The following is a 22,841-nucleotide window of genomic DNA, read 5'->3' as shown; positions in this document are numbered from 1 at the left end:
ATACAATGTTGAATTCTCAATGTGTCTCTAGGAAGCAAAAGGGGAGAGTATGAGGACATGCAGAAGAGCATGGCAGTCATATCTCACGGATTCCAAAATTACAAAGAATTATTCCTTTCTTCACTAATATTTCTCCAGAAATACTTAATATTGCAAAATTTAACCATGTACATATGGTATCTAGTGACAAGTTTAGCTCTGATTACTGATTACTGTTTCTCCAAAAAAAATCAGTTGTTGGATGGCAATAAAAAAAATGGACTCTGATTACTGTTTCTGGCCGTTTCGTAGAGTAGATATCTTTAGATGTTTCCTGCAAGAAAATACTACTCCTATGGTTGTGAATAGTACTAATAAGGGCATCCACGTTGCACAAACACCTGATATATGACATGATCCCGTACTACAATCCCAGAAAATGCAAGCTGATTTGGGTTGAATGTGTACCTAGCTGTGTTTGAGGAGCTCTGCACTTTCAGGTGGAGATCGCCGGCGCGAACGTGGCGGTGGAGTGAATGGCCGCCGCCACTGCCTGCGTTCGGAATGGGAGATCCCCGGCGGTTCCGGTGCGGTGCATCTGCCGAGAGGTTCGTGCAACTTCCTGCACAACCTGGACGATCTCAAGTGCGAGCATGCCGAGCTCCAAAGTGAGTAAGGCGATCCAGACGCAGTGCAGAAATGGATGGAGAGGCGGAGCATTGATTCGGCGTCGCGTCGGTGAGCGTCTCCGCATCCGGCGAGCGGCGGCGGGAGAGAGTAAGAAACGGAGGCTAGGCAGGGCTGGAGCGTCCGCTTCCGGCGAGCAGGCTCCACTTCCGGCGAGCGGCGGCGGCAGCAAAGGGTAAGAAACGGAGGCGAGGCAGGGGCGGCGCGTCTGGCGAGGGAGTGGTCACGAGCTTTGGTCGTGCGGGGCAGTTCCAGTGGGAAGTTACCATAATACCCCTCGGGATGTTAATTTAAGAATTAAATTAATAAGGCTCATCGGACGGACATAAATAATCGCAACACTAGTATCTGGTAGTACTCTGTAGTACTACCCAATCACCGTAACACAGCTCTTATCGAGAATGCAATTATTAATTTTAATTTTTTTAAATCCTGAATTTCTGGCAAAAACTAAAAAAATTATGCTTTCATATTTCCCTTTGGAACCTTGAGAATCTAAAAATTAGCTAACCACGTAAACCCGATTGAATTCGGATGTAACCTTTTGAGACAAACATTTTGGTAGGTCATACATTTTTTTTCGATGTCGTATGTAAAAGATATTGCCATTTTATCGAGAATAAACATTTTTTGCAAAATAAAAAGTCAAAATTCAAATGCGTTAATCTTTTCTATCTAAATAGGAGTCCCCAACTAGCTCATTTTGCTGGCTCCTCATGCAGCCACGTCACCCTCTATTTTTTACCCACATTCGGTTCACCCGTTCCTTACTACCTTCTTGCACTGGGCTGTGCATGCATCCCATGTTCGACCTCACAAAATGAAGGAGCCTAACATTTTCATCATTGCGTCCCTCCACCTATGTGGCATAGCATTTGAATCTCACGTTTCATCTTCCCTAGCTACTGATTATTACTCAATTAAATATTGGCACTATCGCTGCAATCCATCACCTCTAGGCCAGAAGTGTACATAAACGGACTCACGCAGCATTCATCAACATCAATTACCCTGCAAATCAGGAAGAAACTGCTCAATTTAATTGAGTCTCTGCTCGTGCTTAAAAACCTGCCTGTACCTATCGCGGCAGCCAATTCGCATCTTCGTCTTCGACATTGGCCTCCTCGGAAGGTAGCTGGGATGCTCAAAGTGTTTGCAGCTTCCCTTGAATATTTGTAACCCCCAACTCATGTTTTTGAATTTGTCAGACCGTGTTCCAGCTACCAAGAAACTCAACCTTTTGCCGGCAAGGGTCATTGCGCCTTCGCTTCTGTAATGTGGTCCTCCATTTCTTCAAGGCCTGATTGCACTGATAAAGCTCTCATCTTTTAAATTTCTTTTATTTACGAGTTGGATGAGCACATGCACGTACATTTTATTACTCTCTCTGCTCTTCTATTACTCTCTCTGCTCGGATCAGTCTCCCAGCTCCGAATTTCATTAGCTAAATTGGATGAGCATATGTACCCTTTTTTTTCCATGCGTAGTAGATTCAATAGGAATTATTCTGTGTAATATATTTGCAAAATCAGATTGGCTACTAATGTAAATCGAGCCAACAATAGATGTTTTGTTGCAAGTCAATTTCCATGTGTATGATTTGCAGATTTGAATCGCACCTGGACGGCATTCAGTCCCGCGGAGTCGGTGACCCCTTGACCGGCGTTAGTCACAACATGTTGTCACCCCTCAACTAAATTAATTAGCCTCTTCCAATGACCGGCTCTCGGCATACACAACCTAGAAACAAAGGTCCATTAGATAATTTTGTCCCTTCAAATCTTCTGTCCTACTTCATGATATATCTTTTGATGCCATATATTGTGTAATGATTCATTTCATTGCCGTACCCATCATATATATCGATTAAACAACAAAATCTACGAAAGAACCTTCAAATAAGGTATAAATGAGAAATCCTCTACAGCAGTTCTGCGGACACCAAATTGTAGCTTTGCGCATAAATGTGATCTCTCTTCTGTTTCAATTAGTGTTCATCTTTAAGACTAATTCTTTACCGCAGGTCTGCTGCAAAAATAAGCATTAAATTTTTTGAACATGAAAAGCTCCGACTTCAGGTTGTCAAACGGCGTAACAAAATGTAAGTGCATCTTCTCAATCCATCATTCACACTTTTATTCTAAAACAGCAAACATCTTACAAGGGCGACATGATAACAACAATAAAAATGTACTTTCATGCTCAAATTTTTTTGTCACAAAGTATTGTTCCTCACTTGCTAATATTATGGTGTTTCTTTTCACCAAATGCAGGGCATGTCCACCAACTCATGGAATAACCTAAGAAGTGCACTGCCTTATTACCTATATTGTTGTTTAAATCAAGAGCTATTGATCTCTAGATCGACCGCCTTTCATTACTGCTATTTCTAACGCCTTTCATTACTGCTATTTCATGACAATCAAATGCATGTAATCTCCATGAGAAGAACATTACCTTCTTTTTTGGCAATCTGTTTGATAATGACAAAAGAAGCTACAACGATAGTGAATAGTTACCAATGCACTATGTTAGTCAATATTTCAAGTCATAAATCAGTTTTTAAAGTTCCCAACAAAAAAAAACATTATTTTTCACTCCAATAATCCTCTATTTATACATCACTACAAATTCAAGGCCGCAATCGCGGTTTATTTTTTTAATTTTGTATTATTTTCTTTTGTATTTTACAAAGGTAAAAAAGGTGATCCACACGGGGGGGTGGGGTGCATGGGGAGCAAAAAAAACCTAGAAAGCCTTTAGCCCTTTAGTCCCGATTTGTAACACCAGCCAGGACTACAGGTTTTCGCACAAGAGGCAGCCCGTCGCAACCCCTTTATCCCCGGTTGGTGTTATAAACCGAAACTAAAAGTCCCGTTATGAATCAGGACTAAAACTTTTTGTCGTCCTAGCCGTTCGAACCGAGACTAATACTCGCATTAGTCCCGGTCTATAATACGATCGGGACTAATGCTATGGGTGCTCAAAACGAAAGCCCTGTTTTCTACTAGTGTGCCACCGTAGTGTTTCTCCTTAATAGGCGTCCTGGCAAATCCATCAACTCGCTTATACCCTATGGTCGTCTTCGTGGTCTTCCTCCTCCGTATGACATGCTTAGGGTCTTCGGCTGCCTATGTTAATGTAGTTTTTCCACAACAATGAAACACAAGCTCAATGCTTCTTTCATAGCCTTTGTCTTCCTTAGATATACATCCAACCACCGTGGTTATCGTTGCTACGATTCATCTACTGGAAAAATACTAATCTCACAACATGTGGTTTCAAGTAAGACTGTATTTCCTTTTCAGCTTCCAACATTACTGACTACATTGGCTTAGGCCCCACCCCGGCGCCTCGGCTTCCTCGTCGGAAACTTACCGGCACCCCCGTGAGCTGCCCCAACGGGCCCTACCGTTGGCAGCCCACGGCAGGCCACTACTGCCATGCTGCTGACGCCTCATGGCAGGCTGCCGCTCATTGTTTCTATGCCACAATAGGGAAGGACACCGCGTATGTATCGCGCCCGCCTCGTGCTCCTACCATATCACTTGTTTAGTTTCCTGCACCGCCACCCTCGACAAACCGCTTTGGCCATCGATTTTGTCCCATCGATCTGCTGAATCTTTTAGCTCTCGATACCGCTATCGCCATCATTCTGACCATGTTCCACTAGGAGATGCTGAAACCACGATGGCTTGTGGCTAAGGTGGATGATCACCATGCCCTCAATCACAACATCAAAAACACTTGGGGTCTCTTGTGCCTCGATCACCTCGTGCCAAAGTCATAATCGGGAAGTGGATTGTTTTGGCACAAATTCCACACGGATGGTATTCTTGCTAGCTACAAGATGCGATGGCTAGTCCGGAATACTCACATTACCCCAGCATTGACTATGACGAGACATTCAATCCTTTTGTCAAGCCGACCATGATTTGCCTCGTTCTCCATATCTATCTCCAGCTCCTAGCCAATTACCCAGCTCGACGTCAAGAACGCATTCCTGAATGGCACCCTTTTCGAGGCAGAAGCCACCTTAATTTGTTGATGCGACACGACCTGACCATGTTGGTCATGTTCACGAATCCTTCTACTATTTGAAGCAAGCTCCACGTGCCTAGTACCAACAGTTTGCTGCATATCTTGCCACATTGAGTTTTGTCACCTCGGTGGCACCTCCTTGTTTGGGCTCTGCTCTAGCCATGGCACATCTTACTCTCTTCTCTACATTGACGACATTATTGTCACCGCATCCCCAACTATGTTTATGCGGTGCCATCTTGACAGGGTTCACAATTAGTTTGCTATCACTTATCTTCGACAACTTCACTTCATCCTTGGCATTGTTTCGAGCAAACCCTTCGACGGTTTATTTTTGTTTCAATGACAATATGATGTGGATGTTCTTTAGCGTGCGGGCATGGCTGAGCGTCACCCTGATACATTGCAAATGTATCTATAATTTTTTATGCTCCATGCTTATTTTACACCAATTACTACATGTTTTGTTTACACTTCGTGATATTTTTATGCATTTTTTGGAAATAACCTATTAACAAGATGCCACGGTGCCAGTTGTTTTCTACTGTTTTTGCATTTCAGAAAAGTTGTACAAGAAATATTCTCGGAATTGGATAAAACAAAAGCCGAAGTTCCTATTTTTCTGTCACAAAGACAGATTCCAGAGGGGAGACGGAGAAGATCCAGGAGGCGGCCACACCCTCCCTAGGCACGGCCCACCTCCTGGTCGCGCCTTGGTATGGTGTGGGCCCCTCGGGCGTCCATCGACCTCGCCCCTTCGCCTATATATTGACATCCTCGGAAAACCCCAGATACCCGAGACTCCATCCACGAAAAGTCCCGTCGCCACCGTCATCGTTAACCCTAGTTCGGGAGGGTTCTGAAGTTCTTTCCGGCACCCTGCCGGAGAGGAAGATCATCACCGGAGGCCTCTTCATCACCATGCCCGCCTCCGAAGTGATGCGTGAGTAGTTCATCTCTGGACTACGGGTCCATAGCAGTAGCTAGATGGTTGTCTTCTCCTCTTTATGCCTCATGTTTAGATCTTGTGAGCTTCCTATCATGATCAAGATCATCCTTATGTAATGCTACATGTTGTGTTTGCTGGGATCCGATGAATATTGAATACTATGATTGAGATTGATTATGATATGTTGTATATGTTATTTGTTATCTTGCATGCTCTCCATTGCTAGTAGTTGCTTTGGCCAAGTATGTGCTTGTGACTCCAAGAGGGAGTATTTTTGCTCGACAGTGGGTTCATGCTTCTAGTAATCTGGGAGAGTGATAATAACTTCTAAGGTTGTAGATGTGTTGTTGCTACTAGGGAGAAAACAACAATGCTTTATCCAAGGATAATTCTATTGTTTACTTTACACACTTTACTTAATGCAATAATATGTTGCTTGCAACTTAATACTAAAAGGGGTAGGAATGCTAACCTGAAGGTGGATTATTAGTCATAGATGAAGTTGGATTACGGTCTATGAATCATATTCTAATTCCCAAATGAATATCATAGTAATCATCTTGTCATGTATGGTCTTTATTCTATCAATTGCCCAGCTATAATTTATTTACGCAGCATGTTATTTATCTTTATGGAGAGACACCTCTAGTGAACTGTGGATCCTGATCCTTTCTTTTACACTGATAAAACATCTACGGTAAACACATGTTCTGTTTCTTTACTACAAGTAATGTTCTCTTTATTACACTTCAAACAAACCTCTCTTTCCGCATTATACATATAATCCTTTGTTTTCAGCAAAACCGGTGAGATTGACAACCTCACTGTAAGTTGCGGCAAAGTATTGTGGTTGTGTTGTGTGCAGGTTCCGCGTTGTTGCTGACACCGGTAGTGCGTCCTGCCAACATTAGCTAGCAACAACTTTCAGAAGTGATTTCTTTCTCCTACTGGTCGATTAAACTTTGGTTTCTTACTGAGGGAAAATTTGATGCTGTGCTTATCATACCTTCCTCTTGGGGTTTCCCAACTACGTGCTCTGCACAACATCACACCCTACTTCAGTTCTGATACACTCTAAGTAAGCTCTCTGATAGTGATGGTAAGCATCGATATGATGCTACGGAATACATGAGTTTTGATCGTGCGCTTCAGTATTTTACCTTGATGTGACCGGATATCTCATGTTTAGTTCAACAGATTAGTCTACATATGCAGGCTCCCCACAATGTGTCCTTCGGTATAGCCGTGGTACTATGGATTTCAATCTGCATCTTCATGCCTCGTCCTCCACTACTCTAACGGCTTACTCTAATGTTGATTCGGCTGGCTGCCTAGACTCTCGCTGCTCCACGTCCGACTATTGCGTCTACTATGGACTGATGGCGTGTATTTCACACGTTCGTTGGGCAACCCCAAGAGGAAGGTATGATGCGCACAGCAGCAAGTTTTCCCTCAGAAAGAAACCAAGGTTTATCGAACCAGGAGGAGCCAAGAAGCACGTTGAAGGTTGATGGCGGCGGGATGTAGTGCGGCGCAACACCGGAGATTCCGGCGCCAACGTGGAACCTGCACAACACAACCAAAGTACTTTGCCCCAACGAAACAGTGAGGTTGTCAATCTCACCGGCTTGCTGTAACAAAGGATTAACCGTATTGTGTGGAAGATAATTGTTTGCAGAGAAAACAGTAAAACAAGTATTGCAGCAGGTTTGTATTTCAGTATTAAAGAATGGACCGGGGTCCACAGTTCACTAGAGGTGTCTCTCCCATAAGATAAAAGCATGTTGGGTGAACAAATTACAGTCGGGCAATTGACAAATAGAGAGAGCATAACAATGCACATACATGACATGATAAGTATAGTGAGATTTAATTGGGTATTACGACAAAGTACATAGACCGCCATCCAACTGCATCTATGCCTAAAAAGTCCACCTTCAGGTTATCGTCCGAACCCCCTCCAGTATTAAGTTGCTAAGCAACAGACAATTGCATTAAGTATGGTGCGTAATGTAATCAATAACTACATCCTTGAACATAGCATCAATGTTTTATCCCTAGTGGCAACAGCACAACACAACCTTAGAACTTTCTGTCACTGTCCCAGTGTCAATGCGAGCATGAACCCACTATCGAGCATAAGTACTCCCTCTTGGAGTTAAAAGTAAAAACTTGGCCGAGCCTCTACTAGAAACGGAGAGCATGCAAGATCATAAACAACACATGTATAATAACTTGATAATTAACATGACATAGTATTCTCTATCCATCGGATCCCGACAAACACAACATATAGAATTACGGATAGATGATCTTGATCATGTTAGGCAGCTCACAAGATCCTACAATGAAGCATAATGAGGAGAAGACAACCATCTAGCTACCGCTATGGACCCATAGTCCGAGGGGTAGACTACTCACACATCACACCGGAGGCGACCATGGCGGCGTAGAGTCCTCCGGGAGATGATTCCCCTCTCCGGCAGAGGTGCCGGAGGCGATCTCCTGGATCCCCCGAGATGGGATCGGCGGCGACGGCGTCTCGATAGGTTTTCCGTATCGTGGCTCTCGGTACCGGGGGTTTCGTCACGGAGGCTATTTGTAGGCGGAAGGGTAGGTCAAGAGGCGGCACGGGGGCCCCACACCACGGGCCGCGCGGCCAAGGGGGCCGCGCCGCCTATAGTGTGGCCCCTCCGTGGCCCCTCTTCGTCTCTCCTTCGGACTTCCGGAAGCTTCGTGAGAAAATAGGCCCCCGGGCTTTTATTTCGTCCAATTCCGAGAATATTTCGTTACTAGGATTTCGAAATCAAAAACAGCAGAAAACGACAGAATCGGCACTTCGGCATCTTGTTAATAGGTTAGTTCCAGAAAATGCACGAATATGACATAAAGTGTGCATAAAACATGTAGGTATCATCAATAATATGGCATAGAACATAAGAAATTATCGATACGTCGGAGACGTATCAAGCATCCCCAAGCTTAGTTCCGCTCGTCCCGAGCAGGTAAAACGATAACAAAGATAATTTCTGAAGTGATATGCCATCATAACCTTGATCATACTATTTGTAAACATATGTAGTGGATGCAGCGATCATAACAATGGTGATGACATGAGTAAACAGGTGAATCATATAGCAAAGACTTTTCATGAATAGTACTTCAAGACAAGTATTAATAAGTCTTGCATAAGAGTTAACTCATAAAGCAATAAATCAAAGTAAAGGTATTGAAGCAACACAAAGGAAGATTAAGTTTCAGCGTTTGCTTTCAACTTGTAACATGTATATCTCATGGATAATAGTCAACATAGAGTAATATAACAAGTACAATATGCAAGTATGTAGGAATCAATGCACGGTTCACACAAGTGTTTGCTTCTTGAGGTGGAGAGAGATAGGTGAACTGACTCAACATAAAAGTAAAGAGAATGGTCCTTCAAAGAGGAAAGCATCGATTGCTATATTTGTGCTAGAGCTTTTATTTTGAAAACATGAAACAATTTTGTCAACGGTAGTAATAAAGCATATGAGTTATGTACATTATATCTTACAAGTTGCAAGTCTCATGCATAGTATGCTAATAGTGCCCGCACCTTGTCCTAATTAACTTGGACTACCGGATCTTTGCAATGCACATGTTTTGACCAAGTGTCACAATGGGGTACCTCCATGCCGCTTTGTACAAAGGTCTAAGGAGAAAGCTCGCATTTTGGATTTCTCGCTTTTGATTATTCTCAACTTAGACATCCATACCGGGACAACATGGACAACAGATAATGGACTCCTCTTTTATGCATAAGCATGTGGCAACAATTTTTATTCTCATATGAGATTGAGGATATGTGTCCAAACTGAAACTTCCACCATGAATCATGACTTTAGTTAGCGGCCCAAAGTTCTTCTCTAACAACATGCATGCTCCAACCATGAAGGTGGTAGATCTCTCTTGCTTCAGACAAGACGGACATGCATAGCAACTCATATGATATCCAACAAGAAATAGTTGATGGCGTCCCCAGAAACATGGTTACCGCTCAACAAGCAACTTAATAAGAGATAAAGTGCATAAGTACATATTCAATACTACAATAGTTTTTAAGCTATTTGTCCCATGAGATATATATTGCAAAGGTGAATGATGGAATTTTAAAGGTAGCACTCAAGCAATTTACTTTGGAATGGCGGATAAATACCATGTAGTAGGTAGGTATGGTGGACACAAATGGCATAGTGGTTGGCTCAAGTATTTTGGATGCATGAGAAGTATTCCCTCTCGATACAAGGTTTAGGCTAGCAAGGTTATTTGAAACAAACACAAGGATGAACGGTACAGCAAAACTCACATAAAAGACATATGGTAAACATTATAAGACTCCATACCGTCTTCCTTGTTGTTCAAAACTCAATACTAGATGTTATCTAGACTCTAGAGAAACCAAATATGCAAACCAAATTAGCAAGCTCTAAGTATTTCTCCATTAATGGGTGCAAAGTATATGATGCAAGAGCTTAAACATGAGCACAACAATTGCCAAGTATCAAATTATCCAAGACATTTTAGAATTACTACATGTAGCATTTTCCAATTCCAACCATATAAAAATTTAACGAAGGAGAAACTTCGCCATGAATACTATGAGTAGAACCTAAGGACATATTTGTCCATATGCAACAGCGGAGCGTGTCTCTCTCCCATAAAGTGAATGCTAGGATCCATTTTATTCAAACAAAACAAAAAACAAAAACAAACCGACGCTCCAAGCAAAATACATAAGATGTGGCCGAATAAAAATATAGTTTCGGGGAGGAACCCGATAATTTGTCGATGAAGAAGGGGATGCCTTGGGCATCCCCAAGCTTAGACGCTTGAGTCTTCTTAATATATGCAGGGGTGAACCACCGGGGCATCCCCAAGCTTAGAGCTTTCACTCTCCTTGATCATATTGCATCATACTCCTCTCTTGATCCTTGAAAACTTCCTCCACACCAAACTCGAAACAACTCATTAGAGGGTTAGTGCATAATAAAAATTCACATGTTCAGAGGTGACACAATCATTCTTAACACTTCTGGACATTGCATAAAGCTACTGGACATTAATGGATCAAAGAAATTCATCCAACATAGCAAAAGAGGCAATGCGAAATAAAAGACAGAATCTGTCAAAACAGAACAGTCCGTAAAGATGGATTTTATTAGGCCACCGGACTTGCTCAAACGAAAATGCTCAAATTGAATGAAAATTGCGTACATATCTGAGGATCACTCACGTAAATTGGCATAATTTTCTGAGTTACCTACAGAGAATTAGACCCAGATTCGTGACAGCAAAGAAATCTGTTTCTGCGCAGTAATCCAAATCTAGTACTTACTTTTCTATCAAAGACTTTACTTGGTACAACAAAACATAAAACTAAGATAAGGAGAGGTTGCTACAGTAGTAAACAACTTCCAAGACATAAAATAAAAACAAAATACTGTAGGTAAAAACATGGGTTGTCTCCCATAAGCGCTTTTCTTTAACGCCTTTCGGCCTAGGCGCGAAAGTGTAACTCAAGTAACATCGAGAGATGAAGCATCAACATCATAATTTGTTCTAATGATAGAATCATAAGGTAACTTCATTCTCTTTCTAGGGAAGTGTTCCATACCTTTCTTGAGAGGAAATTGATATTTAATATTACTTTCCTTCATATCAATAGTAGCACCAACGGTTCGAAGAAAAGGTCTTCCCAATATAATGGGGCAAGATGCATTGCATTCAATATCCAAGACAACAAAATCAACGGGGACAAGGTTATTGTTAACCATAATATGAACATTATCAACTTTCCCCAAAGGTTTCTTTTTAGCATTATCAGCGAGATTAACATCCAAATAACAATTTTTCAATGGTGGCAAGTCAAGCATATCATAAACTTTTTTAGGCATAACAGAAATACTTGCACCAAGATCACATAAAGCATTACAATCAAAATCTTTGACTCTCATTTTAATGATGGGCTCCCAACCATCCTCTAGTTTTCTAGGAATAGAAGTTTCAAGTTTAAGTTTCTCTTCTCTAGCTTTTATGAGAGCATTTGTAATATGGAAAGCCAAATTTATAGCGCTAGCATTGGGACTCTTAGCAAGTTTTTGCAAGAACTTTATAACTTCAGAGATGTGGCAATCATCAAAATCTAAATCATTACAATCTAAAGCAATGGGATTATCATCCCCAAGGTTTGAAAAAATTTCAGCAGTTTTATCACAAGCAGTTTCAGCAGTTTTAGCAGTTTCAGGTAATTTTGCGCGCTTTGTACTAGGAGTAGAAGCATTGCCAACACCAATCATTTTATCATGGATAGTAGGAGGTGCAGCAACATATGAATCATTAGCATTGCTAGTGGTGGTAATAGTCCAAACTTTAGCTACATTTTCCTTTTTAGCTAGTTTTTCATTTTCTTCTCTATCCCACCTAGCACGCAGTTCAGCCATTAATCTTATATTCTCATTAATTCTAACTTGGATGGCATTTGCTGTAGTAACAATTTTATTTTCAATATCATCAGGTTTAGCAGCCATTTTATTAATTAAAAGAAGATTGTGACGTGAGACATGTATGAGATTCGGTCTTCGGCATTTGCAAGTTTAGTTTGCAACCCAGAAATCTCCATATTCAGATTTTCAAGTTGATTTCCTATTTTCTTCAACAAGGTAGATTGCTCATTCATAGTTTTAGTAAACAATTTATTTTGCTCATACTGTGATTGCATAAAGCTCTTGGTAGACCTTTCAATTTCTAACATCCTTTCCTCATTAGGTGAAACATATCTACCATAAAAATTACCATTAGCAGGATGTGGTCTAGAATTTTGAGCAACCAATGAAGCTAACGGAACATTATTAGGATCAACATTAGTCCTACCATTAACAAGCATAGACATAATAGCATCAATCTTATCACTCAAGGAAGAGGATTCTTCAACAGAATTTACCTTCTTACCTTGTGGAGCTCTTTCCGTGTGCCATTCAGAATAATTAACCATCATATTATCAAGAAGCTTTGTTGCTTCACCAAGAGTGATGGACATAAAGGTACCTCCAGCAGCTGAATCCAATAAATTCCGCGAAGAAAAATTTAGTCCTGCATAGAAGGTTTGGATGATCATCCAAGTAGTCAGTCCATGGGTTGGGCAATTTTTAACCAGAGATTTCATTCTTTCCCAAGCTTGAGCAACATGTTCAGTATCTAACTGTTTAAAATTCATTATGCTACTCCTCAAAGATATAATTTTAGCAGGGGGATAATATATACCAATAAAAGCATCCTTGCATTTAGTCCATGAATCAATACTATTCTTAGGCGAGAGATAGCAACCAATCTTTAGCTCTTCCTCTTAATGAGAAAGGAAACAATTTTAATTTTATAATGTCACCATCTACATCTTTATACTTTTGCATTTCACATAGTTCAACAAAATTATTGAGATGAGCAGCAGCATCATCAGAACTAACACCAGAAAATTGCTCTCGCATAACAAGATTTAGTAAAGCAGGTTTAATTTCAAAGAATTCCGCTGTAGTAGCAGGTGGAGCAATAGGTGTGCATAAGAAATCATTATTATTTTTGCTAGTGAAGTCACACAACTTAGTATTTTCAGGGGTAGCCATTTTAGCAATAGTAAATAAAGCGAACTAGATAAAGTAAATGCAAGTAAACTAATTTTTTTGTGTTTTCGATATAGCAAACAAGACAGTAAATAAAGTAAAACTAGCAACTAATTTTTTTGTGTTTTGATATAATGCAGCAAACAAAGTAGTAAATAAAATAAAGCAAGACAAAAACAAAGTAAAGAGATTGAGAAGTGGAGACTCCCCTTGCAGCGTGTCTTGGTCTCCCCGGCAACGGCGCCAGAAAAAGAGCTTGATGGCGTGTATTTCACACGTTCGTTGGGCAACCCCAAGAGGAAGGTATGATGCACACAGCAGCAAGTTTTCCCTCAGAAAGAAACCAAGGTTTATCGAACCAGGAGGAGCCAAGAAGCACGTTGAAGGTTGATGGCGGCGGGATGTAGTGCGGCGCAACACCAGAGATTCCGGCGCCACCGTGGAACCTGCACAACACAACCAAAGTACTTTGCCCCAACGAAACAGTGAGGTTGTCAATCTCACCGGCTTGCTGTAACAAAGGATTAACCGTATTGTGTGGAAGATGATTGTTTGCAGAGAAAACGAGTAAAAAAGTATTGCAAGCAGGTTTGTATTTCAGTATTAAAGAATGGACCGGGGTCCACAGTTCACTAGAGGTGTCTCTCCCATAAGATAAAAGCATGTTGGGTGAACAAATTACAGACGGGCAATTGACAAATAGAGAGAGCATAACAATGCACATACATGACATGATAAGTATAGTGAGATTTAATTGGGCATTACGACAAAGTACATAGACCGCCATCCAACCGCATCTATGCCTAAAAAGTCCACCTTCGAGGTTATCGTCCGAACCCCCTCCAGTATTAAGTTGCTAAGCAACGGACAATTGCATTAAGTATGGTGCGTAATGTAATCAATAACTACATCCTTGAACATAGCATCAATGTTTTATCCCTAGTGGCAACAGACACAACACAACCTTAGAACTTTACGTCACTCGTCCCGGTGTCAATGCGGGCATGAACCCACTATCGAGCATAAGTACTCCCTCTTGGAGTTAAAAGTAAAAACTTGGCCGGAGCCTCTACTAGAAACGGAGAGCATGCAAGATCATAAACAACACATGTATAATAACTTGATAATTAACATGACATAGTATTCTCTATCCATCGGATCCCGACAAACACAACATATAGAATTACAGATAGATGATCTTGATCATGTTAGGCAGCTCACAAGATCCTACAATGAAGCATAATGAGGAGAAGACAACCATCTAGCTACTGCTATGGACCCATAGTCCAGGGGTAGACTACTCACACATCACACCGGAGGCGACCATGGCGGCGTAGAGTCCTCCGGGAGATGATTCCCCTCTCCGGCAGGGTGCCGGAGGCGATCTCTCGGATCCCCCGAGATGGGATCGGCGGCGACGGCGTCTCGCAAGGTTTTCCGTATCGTGGCTCTCGGTACCGGGGGTTTCGTCACGGAGGCTATTTGTAGGCGGAAGGGTAGGTCAAGAGGCGGCACGGGGGCCCCACACCACGGGGCCGCGCGGCCAAGGGGGGGCCGCGCCGCCCTATAGTGTGGCCCCTCCGTGGCCCCTCTTCGTCTCTCCTTCGGACTTCTGGAAGCTTCGTGAGAAAATAGGCCCCTGGGCTTTTATTTCGTCCAATTCCGAGAATATTTCGTTACTAGGATTTCTGAAACCAAAAACAGCAGAAAACGAAGCAATCGGCACTTCGGCATCTTGTTAATAGGTTAGTTCCAGAAAATGCACGAATATGACATAAAGTGTGCATAAAACATGTAGGTATCATCAATAATATGGCATAGAACATAAGAAATTATCGATACGTCGGAGACGTATCATGGACACACTCTTATTTCATGGTCTTCCAAGAGACAGACCACCATCTCCCACTTCAGTGAAGTTGGGTATCGTGTCGTCGCACATGCGGTTGTTGAATGTTGTTCGTTGCGGCAGCTTCTTCAAGAACTACATTGATGACTTAGTTCGACCATGCTCGTCTACTACGACACCGTCTCTATGCATATGTCATCCAATCTTGTGCAACACCATCGCACCAAGAACATTGAGATAGACATTCACTTCGGTCACGAGAAGGTTTCTCTTAACGAAGTTCGAGTTATGCATGTTCTTTTTGCTCTCCAGTTTGCTGATGTCATGACGAAGAGCTTGCCGAGTCAGATCTTACTCTACTTTCGATCCAGTCTCTACGTTCAAGAGCCTCCCGCTGCGACGGTGGGAGGTGTTTTTTCGAGAACCGGCAACAGATGTGCGCGTATTTGGTTGAAGCTGACAAGAACACCAAAGAATGGCCACAACACCACACGCCTTTCGGCTTACAACACACTCCTACAACTACAGTGGCAAGCTCGCTTTGCCCAACCTCGAGCCAATAATGACGAAGAGGCGGGGCACTGAGCCTCCAAACCGCGTCACATCCAATGTCGAACACCACCAAAGCACGACCAAACACAAAGCTGCCAAGACCAATGTGCCACTACTCAAGCGCCTAGAAGAATCGGCGAGAAGCGAGTGAACGGCAGAGTCTGGCCAGACTTGGGAAGGAGACGACCGGAGGAAGTTGACGATGGCGTACATTGCGCCCCGAAGACTCGCACCTTGGGAAGTAGACTGCACATGGCACCACATGGACTACCCGCGGGGTCGCCACCTCCGAATACCAGAGCAGAGACACCCCTAGCAGCCTAGGCAACGCTAGGCAGCCACCTCGTAGCCTCGGTAGCGCTTTCAAGAAGGGGAACGGCGTTGGAGTTTCCTGGGGGGAGGGGGAGGTCAGGCCAATGACCACGCCTCCATGAAGGAAGTGACACCCGCAAGCGTCACCGTGGCAAGCAACAGAACCACCGAGCAAGGTTTTCACCCGGACTAGGGTTCCCCCGAGTCGCCCCGTACGGAGTGACACGAGGGACTTGTGAGAATTGTGTATTTTGTGTTAGAGTGTATATATTGTATTTGTACATGTTATACAGTATTGTATAAAATCCTAATTGGTCTGGTGCCAATATATAAACCAAGGAAACCCAGGACCTTATCGTGCGAGGCTTCCCAGGTGATCGATGGTCTCAAGAGTTTGCTTGCAAAGAGAGCATCGGTCACAGTTAGGTCATCCTCTTGATTACAAGCAATCCGCCGTTCAAATCCTATTTTATGTGAGAAGCCAAGCAAATAGACCTGGCCATGGGCAGCCTGGCCCGGTCAGCCTGACCTGGCCCGGCCCAAAATTCCTGGGCCAAGCCCGACCCGACCATGTATGTGGGCCGGGCCTGGGCCTGATTTTTTGGCCCGATGGCTGGGCCGGGTCGGCCCTGGGCCATGATTTTACGCGATTTAAGGAAACGGCCCGGCCCGACGGGCTTTCCTTATGATGGGCCGGGCTTGGACCAAGATTTCCGGCCTGGCGGTCGGGCCGGGCCAGGCCTGGGCCAAGATTTTTCCCATCGGGCTTTGGTCAGCCCGGCTCGAGACCCGGCCCGGCCCGAGAAATGCTCAGGTATACAAGCAAAGAATTTAACTTTCAGCGGCGCCCAAGCCTTACACACCATCTTATTCATGTTGGAGGCGATGGAACCTAGGAATTGTATCTCATAAGCCGTCTGGGAGAAGTATTCTCCGTGGCAACGGTAGTCCATTTTATTTGCAACAGATGGGTGGAACATAGTTTTTTTTTTCTGTGAGGTTGAAAAAGCTTGGAACTATGTCCTGGCTACTTTTATTTTCTCCTAGGAAACCACACACGCAAAGAAGAAGGTGACCAGAATCGATAGACCAGGTTCAACTGCTCCTGCACGTTTGAGCACCCTATATGTGCTGCTTTTGTACGTGTGTACATGCATGCTATATATGAGCCAGCCTAGTGTCGTATGTGAGCTAGCTAGTTTCATTGTGCACTATTAGCACGTCTGCAACCACCGCCGGTTTCCTTCGTCAGGCGGAGTGCGAGTCGAACAAAGAACTGTTCTCCTTGTTTGACTTTTCAGAAACCAGGTATTGTTCTACTACCGAATGACTTATGTGCAACAGATAAGGCAGAATGACCGTGCAACTATATGTCTACATTCAAACAATCAAACAAAGGTGTAATCAATGACGCGAAAAAGATCTGCGTCGTTGCTCCCCACCTTCCCTGCAAACCTTGTTTCACTTGTAAAATACGGGATGAGTAATGAATCATCCATATAAACATCAATAGTGTTGATTAACCAAAACAGAAACACTTCACACATGAATCAACCAGCAAATGGCTGGATGGAATAAATAGCTGGAAATTGTAGTCGCAGGCCCGATTTGGAACGTGAGGCTCGTTTCTGGGCAGCACGGACCCGATTTGGATCGCGTGGGTCTCGGCTGCTGTTTGTCCACCGATTCCTTCTTCGTCGTCGTTGGCCAGCGGATGGCGGCGTGGGGGCCTGCTTATCTGCATCGAAGAATAAATGTGGCGATCCTAGGGTCCTTCTTGTGCGAAGATGAAGACTTTCCTAAGGCCGGTCCTCTTGATCTGGCCGGAGAGGTGAGTTCCGGAAGGCTCCACCGGCAAATGTAAGAGCGCACTTTATGTCTTGAGTTTGCTGGATCGGTGGTATTCGGTCGTGTGCACCCATGCTTTTATTCCGGTCGTTTGCATCTGGAGGGAGCGGCGCGAAGCTCTGTTCTTTCTTGCCATCTGGAGACATTTGCTCCATGGCGAAGTTAGAGGCGAAGAATACCATGAGGGCCGGAGTAGAGGACTAGCAATGGAGGTTCAAATCTCTTCGCTGTTGAGGGACTTGCTTGGTGTTCTGATTTTCGCAGCAGCAGTATGGAAGTGGGGGCGGCAACACAGGTGAAGTTCAGAGTCTTGCCTTTCAGGATGAAAATCCAAGGTCTGGCCTTAATTGGTTGTGCCTGACAATGACCTTGTTGGAGGCATTGTTTTGAGAGTTGATCGAGCGGCGACGGTGCTTGTGCACTGTTCCCTTCTTGGAGGCGTCGCTTTTTGGAGAGTCTGGGGTTCAGGTGTTGTCTTGGTGGTGGATGTCATGTTGCTGCTAAGACTGGAATACCGTAGCGGGATTTTTATTTTCTTAGTTTCATTTTCTTTTTTTGGCTGTGTGCATCCGTACTACCATTAGGGTAGTCCGTTGTTGCAGAGGCTGGGTGTAATTGGTATCTCTCGATATTAATATATTCCCTTTATCGAAAAAAAAAAGCTGGAAATTGTAGTCAGTATACAACAGTTAGACAGATTACATGGCTAACACATATGGAAATATTACTAGTCCTAGCAAACTCTAGTAAACCCACACGGATATCATCAGCCACAAGCAAATCTCCCTAGCGCCATAAATTTACACTTGTCCGTAGCAACAAGGGACCAAGCGACGGTAATCACCACCTTAGTGCCAAGAATGAAACACTTCCCTTGGCTTATCTTGCTAAATTTGGAGTAGGCTTGTATCTCAACATCCAACCTTCCTTCAGTTTCTACAGAAATAACATTCCTTGGAAGATGTAGGTAACCATCACAACCTTCCAGGACTGCTCCATCTTTTGAATCAACCATCACAATTTCCCCGGATGCGGGATATGTAACACACGTGAGTCGATTATCGGTGACGCCCCATTTACCAGGTAGTGCGGAGCAAGTAACTCGGGCACCATATTCAAAAGGCCATTGCCCACCTCTGACCTGGACACCCAAGATAGTGGCCTGGGTCGTCCTTCTAACAACCTGCACGCATAACTCTATTTTGCAGAAACAATTCTTGAAGCAAAGGGTAGATAGACCATCACCATAGGATTCGTGGTAATCGCACCCTTCTGTGATCAATGGCTTATCTTGACACTCGGTTATACCTTTTACTTTGAGTTCGATTTCAAAGTAGACCATATCAATATATACAACAGCACGAGACGGGCCGATCAAGCGCAAAAAAGGATCCTGCAAGCATTAACAACCATTAATCAACATTCGAAAGCTCATGTAGGGGAATGCAATCCAGAAGAAACTAAAAAGAAAAATACATACATTTTGAGTTAGTTCTTGAGAATCGTCCCTATCACAGGAGAAGATGAAGTTGCGGTTGTAATCCACGGCGTCTCGGACGGCGATCACACCATACACGGACAAGGGCCATCGGAGGCCACCAGCTATTTCCGCGAGCTTGATGGAGAATATCTGCAAGGTGGTAGGAGTGGACGCGGCGGCGTTCGTTCGGTTGTATCCAGGTGTGCAGTAGGTAAATTGCATGGAGCTCAGTGCCGCTGTTTGCAGCATCCCATTAAGGTAAGATAAGAAGCTCGTGTTAGAAATCTAACAAGAAGTACTAGCTACTGTACTAGTTAAACAGAAAAGTAAATATTTTTGTGTATGTATAGACACACACTACTACCAGCTGATACCAAAAAACGAGTGACATAGGCAGGCAAGAGGATGTTTACTCACTCATGTCGTCGAAGGAACCACAGGTTTCGCGCCATGCAGATTCCCAGTAGGTACGGTATAAAGCAAAATGCTTGGCCTCGTTAGCCATCTCCTTCTCTGCCGTGTTCTCCAACAATGGTGTGGCTGATGATTTGGCTGTTTCCTGGTCGAGATCATCTTGGGGAGAGTTCATGCTGGATCTGGTGCCCCTGGAATCTGCAGGTTCGAGGAACAACTTGTCTGCTGCCTCCATCTCCATCTGCAGCTTCGAGTAGGAAGTGGATAGATCTTTGAGGAGCTGCAAGATCTCCGGACTGATCACCTCATCTTCGTCCATGGCCGAGATGGTGGGAGACGCAGGTGGAACCGGACGGGTGACGTTTTGGTGCTTGAGTGCCTGGGGCCTTGGCCCTTGGGGTTCTTCGGTTATGTAGGCGGAGGCAGAGTCGGAGTCGGTTTGATTAGATTGTGGGGGTTTCCGAGCACAAGTGGTAGACTTACCGTGGGGATGGAACCGGGGACCCGGGTGGCGGTGATCGCCCAAACAGTCTCGGGCTATCAGTTTCCTTTTTTTTTTTTTAGCAGAGGCTATCAGTTTCCTACTACGAGATCAATCGATTCTCTTTCCGACCGGTCGGGCCTGTCAATTCCTTTTTTGGTCGGGCCACAATTCTCTGTTGCCCAACAATTCCCTCTCTGGGCTAGAAATTTCCTTTTTGGGCCAGACTTCAGTCCAGATTTCTTAGCGTTGCAATTTTTTCCTAGGAAATACTATAAAATCCATTCTCAACAAGATGTACTGCTACTTTCAACATGAATCACAAATGAAAGCAAAGCTCCAGTATATTAGTTAGCAAGTAAAATACCAAGAATGATGTATGTGGCCAATATCCCCTTCTTTTCCTTTTTCACCATAGATGATGTTTGCTGATGGCAACCAATATCCCCTTCTTTTCCTTTTTCACCATAGATGTTTATCAAGGGTACGCCTGCAAATTACGCCAAAACAATAGCTAGAAAATGGAGGATTGGAGTTTTTTATGTGTCCGCAGAAGATCAATTGTTCAGTAAATGGAGCCCCTCCACGTTCCGTTCCCACACAAATCATTCGGTGAGCCCTAGCAACACATAATCATTTTGAAACCATCCCAGAGATACAAGGGTAGTAAAATTTATCTCCCTGCATTTTGCTTCACGTAGCCTCGCACGTTCCAGCTTCAGCTACATGGATGGAAAATACAAAACACAGGACAACTAACATAGTAGATTACATAAAGGGAAGCAACATGACAAACTACGAGTACTACAAAACAATAACAGAAAAGTACACCACGCCAACACAAAAGAGCAACGCACTTGCGACAACCAACTTCAGTCCTCAAAGCCTCCCTTCATATCCGTCCCCAAAACACGCCTAAGTCGGCCGCATCTACTATGTCTATGGAGCAAAACAACACCCAGGCATCTGATTTTTCATCACTGCACATTGCCTCCTTGCTAGGGGTCTCCTGAATTTAGCACATCTACCAACAGGCAATGGTTTTAAAAGGAAAACCAGACTTTAAAAATTCAGATCAAACCAGAATCGTAGGTGATGGAGTGCACTCTGCCGAAAGAGATGTTGTATCAAACGTGATATCTCAGTGTAATAAATAAGCGTCACTAAGAACTCGGTACGATGGCAGACATATAGGTACCATTCCACAATAGGAGTATGATTCGCCGAGTGGTCTCCAGAAGGCATTCCAATGTAATTTTCTTCCAAAAATCCAAAAATAGCATAAAAAACAACAATCTCTGCATGAGTAAAGCAGGGTGGTAAATTAGGGACTAAATCAGAGTTACAGTTTCTCTTATGACTCTAAGAAAGTTAGGTCACCACCACCATAGTGTTCAGTCCTATTTAAAGTTTAAAAATATTTTCAATATATCACCGCTCACGGACTCACCACACCCGTATCACAGTGGGTATTTTGAAATAGAATAGGCAGTTCTATCAAAGTGGGTATGAATGAAGCTTCACTTATGGTCACCAATATGGTAGAGCGATTGAAGATCTTGACGGCCCGACATGCCTTACATGGGCTCTGAGGCAAGGCTTGGTATATTATGAAATGTCAACACATCATGCATGAGTTAGATGTGGGTACGGCAGCGACAACGGCGGCAATAGAAGAACCAATGTCCACAATTAGGAGGAGTTGTTGTTGATCTCCATTTGATTTCTTCGTGGATGCCTTTGTAATGTGATATTATTGGATGGCGTGTTTTTGTTGCATGGATTATGGGACTATTTTGGTGTGGCATGACTTTCATGGCTTTTAAATTGTTCAAACTATTTGCATGTCTTTATTTGAAATTTTGTATTAATTCTGAATTTATTTGAGAAAAATTGTCATTTAGGCCAGACTATCAGGGCACCGCTATGGGCAGAGGCCCCAGTAGGGCAGCCACTTGTGCCGGCGCCCCAAAAACAGCTAGTCTGGCGCTATTGGCGAACATAGTTTAGTGGGTGCTGATGTAGATGCTCTTACATTTTGCTTAGGTAATGGCCTTCCCACCTGATCAACATGCTCATAATATTTAAGACTAGAAGTCAAAACTTCAGGTGTTACTCACTTCTTATCATATATCTTTTGGTTGTTATTATTAGCCAAGTTCTACGTTTTCAACTAGAAAAATAAGTCATGTCAAACAAAATATATATGATTTGATTTACCTCATATCACATCCAATTACTGCAATAGTAAGAATATTGCAAACCAATAGATGTTGCATTCAGCAAAGTCACCATATGTTCAAACACAGCTTGTTGGCTTTGGATTTTCTTTTGTATGAAGTAGGGTAATGCCGGCGTGTGTTATCAATCGGACTACTCATAAATCATGTCTTGTACGCAAACAAGAGAAGTTATGCATCTTTCTGCTATGTCTTCGTTTTTTGCTCTGTTTGGGCTAAATCCCGAAACTTCTGCTAAGTACTCTGCCTTGTACTGTCAAAAAAAAGAGTACTCTGCCTTAGTGTCCATCAGCTCGGCTCGGTCCAGGAGCAAGCTCGCTTCCGTTGCTGATACGAACCTAGACCTAGATCTTCCTA

This window comes from Lolium rigidum, chromosome 2 (assembly GCF_022539505.1).
Source record: "Lolium rigidum isolate FL_2022 chromosome 2, APGP_CSIRO_Lrig_0.1, whole genome shotgun sequence".
Lineage (NCBI taxonomy): Eukaryota > Viridiplantae > Streptophyta > Magnoliopsida > Poales > Poaceae > Lolium > Lolium rigidum.
Note: the sequence above shows the minus strand (reverse complement) of the source record.